Genomic DNA, 10,086 nt, shown 5'->3' on the forward strand with positions numbered 1-10,086 from the left:
CCATGGAAGTCTCAACTCATGTGGCCAATGGGAGTAACTGTCAATGGTGTGATCCCCCACCCCCACCCCGTGTGGGAGTGACCCGACAGGGACTCCGAAGCAGCTTTATGCAAACGGCGAGTGGTCTTGACACAAATACTAAAAAAGAATGACTCAGCCAAGAGAAAGACCTAAAGAAAAAGAAAATGGAAATTTTGGAACTGAAAAGTAGAATAACTGAGGGGAAACCTTCACAGGATGGATTCAGGACCGCAATGGAGACCACAGGAGGAAGTCAATGAGTTGAAGACACAGCAACAGAAATTCGTCTGAGCAACAGAGAGAAAAAAGATGTAGAAAGATGAGCAGAGTCTCGGGGACCCACAGGACAACAAGAACGGGGCTGTGTTTATGTCACTGGAGTCCCAGAAAGAGAGGAGAGAAACCATGGAGCTTGAAAATATTTAAGGACATTACATCTGGAAACTTCACAAGTTTGGTGAAAGACATACTTAAGATTCAAAAAGCAGAGGAAATCCCATCCTGGAAAAACTGAAAGAAATCCACACTAAGACACTTCATAATCAAATTGCCGAAAACTAAAACCAAGGAAAAAGTCTTAAAGGAGCCAGAGAAAAATGATGTATCACCTACAAAACAATGATTGGAATGGCTGGGTTTCCCGTGGGTGGTGCGTCTTTCCAGTGCTGAAAGAGAAGAATCGCCAGTTCAGATTTCCATGCCCAGCAAATTTCCTTAACTCGAAAAAGGGCATTGACAAAAGTCCTACAGCTCACGTGACCGACTGGATGCTTCCGCCTAGACTGGGATCAAGACAAGAGTCGCCCTCTCTCACGACTCTTACTCAACACAGTGCTAGAGTTCCAGCCAGTGCGATAAGGCAAGAAAAGGAAATAATTGGTTGGAAAAGAAAAATAAAAATGTCCTTATTTGCAGACAACATGGTTATCTATGTAGAAAATCCCAGGGAATCTATTAAAAAAAGAAAAAGAACCAAACTCTTAGAACCAATAAATGAATTTAGCAAGAATACAAGCTCAACACATAAAAATTAATTGTATTCCCACATACAAGGGATGAATAATTGGAGACCAAAATTTTAAGAATGTTAGCATTTATTAGCTCCCAAAAATGTCTAGGTGTAAATCTATCAAAATTTGTAAAGGTTCTCAGCGCTGAAAATTAGGAAAGTCTATTGAGAGAAATCAGATAAGGGGTGGCTCGGTCATTAGGCGTCTGCCTTTGGCTCAGGTCATGGTCCCAGGGTCCTGGGATGGAGCCCCGCATTGGGCTCCCTGCTCAGCGGGAGGCCTGCTTCTCCCTCTCCCACTCCCTCTGCTTGTGTTCTATCTCTTGCTTTCTCTGTGTCTGTCAAACAAATGAATAAAATCTTAAAAAAAAAAAGAAATCAGATAAGATCAAAATAAATAGACTTACCATGTTCATGAATTTGAAGGTTCAGCATAATAAAGACATCCATTCTCCCCAAAGTGATCTATAGATTTGACATATCACTTAGGCAAAGTTCCAGCAAGATTTTTTTTACAGACATAGACAAGCAAATTCTAAAATTTATATGTAAGTGTGTTGGAACCAGAATGACTAAAAGAATTTGACAGAGAAGAACCAAACTGCCGGAAACTACTTGAATTTAACACAGCTCCAGTAATCAGGACGTGATATTGGTGGTAGGTGCCTCCAGAGGGAAACAGGAGCAGACCACAGAAGTCTCTGCACAGCTCAGGGGAGGACAATAGTTGTTCCAGCAGAGGGATGGGAACTAGTGGTCACCCGTGCAAAGAGGTGAGCCTTTACCTACAGGTCGCACCTTTTGCAAAGGTAAACTCAGAGGGAATCGGGGGTCTGAACGCCGCCCAGACAGTGCAGGTAACACAGGAGGAAATCATCACGACATGGGGCTAGTGGAAGGGTTTGTACAAACGCTTCACAAGCATAAATGAAAAAGTATAAGTTAGGCATCATCAACATTAAAAACTTTTGTTTCCGCTAAGATGCTGTCTTGAGAGTGACCCCGCTGCTGTGGATTCACGTAGCCCGGGGGGCTTGGACGCGGAGCACGAGGAGAGCAGCACAGTTTACAGACGCGAACGTCCTCAGCGGAGGAGGAGGTGGCAAGACGCTGGGCTCCGTCAGACTCCCGGGAGCGCGCACCAGGATGCAGACTCCCGGGAGCGCGCACCAGGATGCAGACTCCCGGGAGCGCGCACCAGGATGCAGACCCCCGGGAGCGCGCACCAGGATGCAGACCCCCGGGAGCGCGCACCAGGATGCAGACTCCCGGGAGCGCGCACGAGGATGCAGACCCCCGGGAGCGCGCACCAGGAATGCAGACTCCCGGGAGCGCGCACCAGGAATGCAGACTCCCGGGAGCGCGCACCAGGATGCAGACCCCCGGGGAAGCCGAGGGTGGCGGGTGCGGACCCCGGGCAGCGGCCGGACAGCGCCCTGGGACGTGGTCTCCGCGCGCTTCTCGAGACTGTCGCGACCCGCGGAACTGAAGATGCTCCCACAAAGCGCGCGCGTGAACGTGGCGGGGGCTTCGTCGAACAGGCGGGAACAACCCAGACGGCGGAGAATGGGACCGCCGCCCTCGGTCTACACCGCGGGGCGCCGCCAGGCGGGAGACACGCGAGCCTGGGCCCGCCCCACGGCCGCGAGGAGTCCGCGAGGCGACACCCGCGAGAGAGGGGCAGCGCCCCGCGCGGCGTGGATGCGGCGCCCCGGACTCGCGGACCCGGACTCGCGGACCCGGACTCGCGGACCCGGACGCTGCCGGGGGGCGACGCTGGGGCGCGGGAGCCTGGGAAGCCAGAGCAGGGGGAGCTGGGGTGAGGCGGCTGCTCTGGGCCTGGTGGAGCGATGACCCCGCGGCCGCGCGCGCGAAGCTGGAACGAGACCCCTCGAGCGCGGGGGACGGAAGGCGTCGCCGAGGGAGGTGCGCTCCGGGCGGATCCTGCGCGCGCCCGGCGTCCTCTGGCCGCGAGTTCTCCCGCGGCCGTGACGGGCTCGCCTCCCCCGGGGACCCCTTCTGCCCCGCACGGCCTTGCGCCCGCGCCCGCAGCAGGTCCCCGTGGGCGCCCCCACCCCGCGGTCCCGCCCGGGTGAAGGCGGGTCTGGGACAGGACGGCGGAGAGCGAGCCATTTGCAAGGGCGTCGGGGGCCCGAGAAAAGCCAGGCGTCCTCAAGTCGCTTCCCCAGTAAGGGCCGGAGAGCAGAGGTCGGGGGCCGAGGGCGAGACTCGGAGCGCCCTCCCGGGTCCCCTCCAGCAAGGCTCGGAGGTCTCACCCGCGGCCCCTCCTCACGACAGACGCGGCCCCTTACACTCGCCCTCCGGGGCTGCGAGCCGAGCCCCGTCCTCCTTCCCCGGGCAGCGCCCCCTCCCAGCCGCGGGCGCGCCCCGGGGTCACCGGCCGCACCCCTCCCCTCCCGCAGCTGCTCCCTCTCTCCAGCCCGCCAGTGCCCGCTGCTTCCCCCGGGGGCACCTGCGTCCTTCCAGGCTGCCCCCGAGACCCGACTGGAGCCAGACCTCGGAATCACTCGGGGGGACTGGACAGTCGGGGGAATGACCACGAGGTCACCTGGCCCCGCCCCGCCCCGCCCCACAGCTCCAGGTGCAGCCCCCCTCCCCCGCGCTCACGCTCTTCGCCGCCAGTCTGCTGGTCCCTCCCCACCTCCTTGGCGACCACCTGGCTTCTCGCTGGGCTTCCGCAGCGGCTGGGATCTGCTCTTCTTTCCCTGCTCAGTGCGGCACAGATTCCTAGACGCCGCGTCCCGGCACTGGGGATGCAAGCCCACTCCTCACCAGTGGGAGGACGGCTTTGCCCCTCGTCCTCCCCCCTGCGTGCTCCCTCCACCTCCGTTCACGGGACTCACCCCCGGGCCTTTGCACTGACTCTTCCCTCTCCCCTAATACTCTTCCTCCACGTGTTGTAAGCATCAATACAATCTGCGCTTGAATTTTCCTTGGTGTCAAAATCGAAAAAACTCTCCACTCTCCGGTCTCTTAGAGCATTTCCTTTAGGAAACCAGTCAATTCTTTCTGCTCCTTTTGAGATGGATGCAAACTTTTTGAAAAGCTAAACAAGCGTCTGGCTGGTTTTACAATCCGGCAGTGTTTCCCTCTAGAGTCTCAAAGCTGTCTCTGAAATGTGAGCAGCAGGGAAGACAGACCCTCTTCCTTGTCTTGGGATTTTCACGCAAAGGCCTGGCCCCAAGTTACCACCAGCCATTGCAGAAACAGAACTTTAAGATCTTTCTTTGAATGAGAGGACGTAACCACCACAATGACCGCCCTCCCCGGGTAAATCCACAATAAACTGAACCCCACGGGTGCTGTCAAGTCCTTTTTGATACTGTTTTATCGCTCACTGGGTTGGCAGAGTCACGACTGGGTTTCGGAGTTGTACGACAGAGGCAAGTACTGGAGGTAGAGATTACTTAAAAAAACTTAAGTCTTTGAAAAAAAAAGTTTTATTACAGTAAAATGCACATAAGAAAGATGTCCACTTTGATGATTTTAAGTGCACGAGTCAGCAGCGACCGGTTCAGCCGCAGTGCTATGCGCCATGACTGCTGCCCGTTTCCAAACAAAAAGTCTGTGCGGTGACACGGAGGCTTCGGGCCCCCTGTGCCTTGGGCCGCGGCGCGGGCTGGTCCACTTTGTGCTGCTCTGCACGTGCCGATGCACACAGTTCACGTGGGGAGCGTCAGCGGTCTGTGGCGCTTCGGGTCTGGCTTCACTGAGCATCACGCCTGCAGGGTCCGCCCGCGCCGCAGCGTCTCGGACAGGGCTCGCTTCCATGCGACCAGCAGGCCCTCGCATGGATGCACACACTGTGTCTGTCCGCTGACCGGGGTGCCGACACGCGGGAAGGGCGCGGCTTCAGCCTCCGGGTGTGCACCTGCGCTTCCTCCAGCACGGCTTGCCGGAAAGATGGCCCTTTCCACTGAAATGGTCTTTTCACCTTGTTGAAAAGCAACGGACCGCACCCATGAGAGTTACTTCTTGCCCCTCCTTCTGTCCCGTCGGTGGATCTGTCTGCTCCTTGGCCCAGCACCACACTCTTGATTACTGTAGTTTCGTTGCAAGTTTTGAAATCAGGAAGTGTGAGTCCTCTTTGTTCTTTTTCAAGATTATTTGTCTGTTCAGGTCCTTGTAATTCCATATGAACTTAGTATTATTATTTTAAAGATTTATTTTATTTACGTAATCTACACCTGGCGTGGGGCTTGAACCCACGACGCTGAGATCAAGAGTCGTGCGCTCTACTGACTGAGGCAGTTGGGCACCCCTCCATGTGAATTTTAAAATAGATTTTTCCATTTCTTCAAAATCATCATTGAGGAGATCGCCTTGAATCCGTAGCTCACGGTGGCCAGCGCTCACGTCTTCACAAAGGTCGGTCTTCAGTCTGCAAACACAGACCTGTTAATTTCCGTCTGGGGCATTTGTCTCAGCAGTGTTTGCCGCCGTCAGTGGACGAGGCTTCTCCTCCTTGGCTGAAGTATTTCTGAGGATTCGGATTCCTAGAACGCGGATGCTGATGCTGTTGTAAACGGAATCGCGGATTTAATTTCCGTTTACAATCGTTCGTTGAAAGCGCGCGCGACGCAACTGGCTTGTGTGTGTTGGTTTTGCATCCTGCAACGTTGCAGAATTCATCTGTTGGCTCTGAAAGTGTTTCCGTGGGAGTCTTCAGGGTTTTTGGTATATAGAATCACGTCATCTGCAAGTAGAGGGAATTGAATTCTTCGCCAGTTTCAAGGCTCTCACACCGATTTCCCGTTTAGCCACACTGGCTGGCGCTGTCGGGACCATTCGAAAGTTGAAAGGGGGCCTCCCTGTCCTGCTGCTGAGCTTAGGATAAAGTGGTCCGTCCTTCACCGATGAGTACGACGTGCTGTGAGCTGGTCATGTATGAGCGACCTTTGTCATGGCAAGGAAGTTCCCGTCTAGTCCCAGTTTACCGAGTGTCCTTGTCATGAAAGACCCTCGGATTTTGTCAAATGCTTTTCCTGCACCCACGGAGATGCTCACGCGTCTCCTTCCCCCTCGCCCGATAGCTGTGCTGTGGTCACGTTGGTCGGTGTCTGCGTATCAGATCACATTGCGTTCCCCGCTGGGTCGCGGCGCGGGAGCCTCTCGGTGTGTGTCCAGTTCGGTGGACTCGCACAGGGTTTCGGATCTGTCCTCGCGATCCCAGATCCGGCCGTGCTTTTCTGGCTTTAGAATCAGTGACAAGTTAGGAGTGTTTCCCCTTCTATCTTTTGGAAGAGTTTGGAAAGTTAATTCTTTTAAAAATGTTTGATTGAATTCACCAATGACGCCCTCTAACCCTGGGCTTTTCTTCGTGGGGAGGTTTTCGGTTGTGGGTTCCGTCTCTTCTGTCTATGTGGATTTTCTCGTTCTTCTCAACTCAATTTGGGAGTTTGTGTGTTTCTGAGAGTTTGTCTGTTGTGTTGACGTTTTCCTGTTTGTTGCTGTACGACAGCTTACGGTATGCTCATATAATGCACGTTACTTCTTTTAAATCCTTTATATTTCTGTAAAATTAATAGTAATGTCCTCACTTCATTTGTCCTTTTATTAATTGGCGTCTTCTCTCTTTTTAGTCAGTCTAGCTAAAGGTGTGTCAATTCTGTTGATATTTTTAATGAACTAACTTGATTTCATTGGCTTTTTCTGTTTTTGTATTTTCATCACTTATTTCCATACTAACCTTTTTAAAAAGATTTTTATTTAGCTATGAGAGTGAGCCCCACAAGTGGGGTGAGGGGCAAGAGGGAGGGAGAAGCAGACCCCCCCCCCCCCAGCAGAGCCCAATGTGGGCCCAATCCCAGGACCAGGAGCTGAGCCGAAGGCAGCCATCCGACCGACTGAGCCCACCAGGCGCCCGTCTATGCTAATCTTTAGTATTTTCTTCCTCTTGCTAGTTATTTCCCCCTCCTGCTAGCTTCAAGTATAGCTTGCTGGGTTTTTGGTTTTTCTCTTGTTCCTTATTGTGGCATCACCAGAAAGACATAAATATTTACATTTAATGAAATTTCTATTATGTCACTCGGTGAGCACAGGAATAAGAGAACCAGAAGTTCCGTGGCCGCACGGAACGAGAAATAAAGACTTTGCAGACACAGTTTGGAAGTCACTAAACAAATGCAGGATTAACCTCCGATAAGGAAAACTCAACGGCTCCCGGCGAGCGAGACCGTGGCCTTCAGCCTGCGTCGTCGTCCTCGTCGGGGTCCGCAAAGGTCCGAAGTGTGCAAAGACCTGGGCGTGCGGCGCATTCTCGGCGGAAGGAGGGAGAATGATACAGAAACCAGCTCGGAAGAGGCGCACACATCGGAACTGAGAGACAAAGACGCCGAGCCCGGCGTCCCTCGCATGCGGGACGAGGTAAAGGGAATCAGGAGAACGAAGAGGGGACGCGGGTGAGAGACAGGAGTCCCGGAAAGGAACGAAATAGAACATCTGAAGCTGGAAAGCACAACGGCTGACGGAAGGGCCCGTGGGCCGGGCTGCGGAGCTCCGCGGCGGGCTGGGCGCAGAGAGCGCGGCTGCGGAATCCCCGACGCAAGCAGAAGTGGAAACAGCGAGACACCGGCATCCGGCAGGACCGCTGAGTGCACAGCCCGGGAGCCCCAGAACGAGGGGAGAGAACGTGGCCCACACGCCCCAGATCTGAAGACCGGCATGAATCTGTGTACCCAAGAGCCTCAGCAAAGTCCAAGCAGAATGAAGGACACGTTATAGCCAAGTTGTCAAAGGCCAAGGTCACAGAGAATCTTAAAGCAGCAAGAGAGACACGGCTGGTCACGTGCAAGAGATCCTCGGTACTGTTTTTTTTGGTCGTTGTTGTTGTAGATGTTTTTTAAAGATTTTATTTATTTGTTAGACATCACAAGCAGGCAGAGAGGCAGAGAGAGAGGGGGAAGCAGGCTCCCCGCTGAGCCGAGAGCCCGATGCGGGGCTCGATCCCAGGACCCTGGGATCATGACCTGAGCAGAAGGCAGACGTTTTAACCCACTGAGCCACCCAGGCGCCCCTCTTAGTACTGTTTTAAGGGGCTTCTCATTAGAAGCCTTGCAGACCAGAAAGCGGTGGGATGCGACCTTCATGTCCTGGAAGATGTAAAAACCAAACCAAACCAAACCAAACCAAACCAAACCCTGTCAACCAAGAATTCTCTAGCCAGTAAAATCTATTTTCCAAAAACAAAAGGGAAAACAAGACGTTCCCCGATAAATCAGATCCGAGGGAGCTCGTCACTAGGGGACCTGTGGACAAGGGATGCTAAAGAGGGGTGCTGGGGGGCTTAGTCTTGAAGCGTCTGCCTTCCGCTCAGGTCATGATCCCAGCGTCCTGCACGGGGCTCCCTGCTCATCGTCCGCTTGTCGTCCGCTTGTCGGGAACCTGCTTCTCCCTCCCTCTGCCCCCCTGCCCGCTCTCCTGCGCACTCCTGTGCTCCCTTTGTCTCTGTCAAATGAATAAACACTTTTTAAAAATGCTAAAGAGACTCCTTTTGGCTGAAATGAAAGGATACTAGACAGTAACTAAAAGCCACATGCAGGGCGCCTGGGTGGCTCAGTGGGTGAAGCCTCTGCCTTCAGCTCAGGTCATGATCTCAGGGTCCTGGGATCGAGCCCCGCATCGGGCTCTCTGCTCAGTGGGGAGCCTGCTGCCTCCTCTCTCTCTGCCTGCCTCTCTGCCTGCTTGTGATCTCTGTCTGTCAAATAAATAAATAAAATCTTTAAAAAAATGTACAAGCTGGCATTACAGCAGTTTCAGTTTGTAAGTCTCTCTCTATATATATGATTTAAAAGGCAAACGCATGGAACCCTAATTAGTGGGCCCGCAGTACATAAAGACGCGTCTGTGACAACAGCGCAGGGACGGGGAGACTAGAGGAGCTGACTGTCTGCATACTGCCGAGACTCGGTCAGTCTTCAAACTGGGGTATTATCTTCTAAGATTTTAATTGTGACTTTCACAGAAACTACTAAGAAAATACTGAACACAAATATGCCGAGGAGGAGAGGAAATCACACTGGCACAAAAATCAGCGCCAAAAAAAGGCAGTGGTGGAAGCCTCGGGAAGAAAAACCAGAGAAGACACATGGAAAACAGACAACTACTGGGTAAACGTGAATGATTTCTTGTCAGTAATTTCTTTAAATGTAAATGCACTAAACTCTCCCGTTAAAGGGCAGGGGTAGGCCAAGTGAATAAAAAACACAATCCATCTAATGTATGTTGTGTACAACAGGCTCACTTATTTTTTTTAAGATTTTATTTATTTATTGGACATTGAGCACAAACCAGGGGAGCAGGAGAGGGAGAAGCAGACTCCCTGCCGAGCAGGGAGCCCTATGCGGGGCTTGACCCTGGGGTCTTGGGATCATGACCTGAGCGGAACGCAGATGCTTAATGACTGAGCCCCACAGGCGCCCCAGCAGACTGTAGATACAAAGGCACAAAGAGGTTGAAAGTAAAAGGACGCAATCAGATACTCCGCGTGAACTGTGACCCAAGAGGGCTGGGGCGGTCACATTAAATAGGCTTTATGTCAGGTGCGTTTTGGACAAGTTATGTTTTCTCGGGATCATGTCTGGAAGGGTGGTACCTGCCCGGCTCATATGGAGGGGTGAGGTTTCTGCCTTGCCATCTCTAAAGGCGTATTCAATAGCGGACCTGCTTAGTTCTCCTCCGCCTTGGAGGAGAGGGCTGCCTGGATCCGAGGGACTGGTGGTCCCAGGGGCCCACCCACTCCCTCATCTCCTCCTTTCCGCACGGGACCCAGGACCAGCTCCTTCCCTTACGCTGTTCTGCTCTTTCTCCGAGTGCCCTTCTCGCGTCCTGGATAATTCTCTCCTTGTTGTACACTTCTGTGTGGATCCTCTGCCTCAGGCAGGGACCGGTGTCCGTACTGGCCCCGGAGGGAGTGGGCACACAGCAGTCACTCCGTCCGCACTGGTGAGCAACTCAGTGTCCAACAGGGAGCCCCAACTTAGCGTGTCCAGACACCAACCCTAACTACCGTGTCCCGTCGTCAGCCATGGAGCTCT

The sequence above is a fragment of the Mustela lutreola genome, chromosome 8, assembly GCF_030435805.1.
Source record: "Mustela lutreola isolate mMusLut2 chromosome 8, mMusLut2.pri, whole genome shotgun sequence".
Lineage (NCBI taxonomy): Eukaryota > Metazoa > Chordata > Mammalia > Carnivora > Mustelidae > Mustela > Mustela lutreola.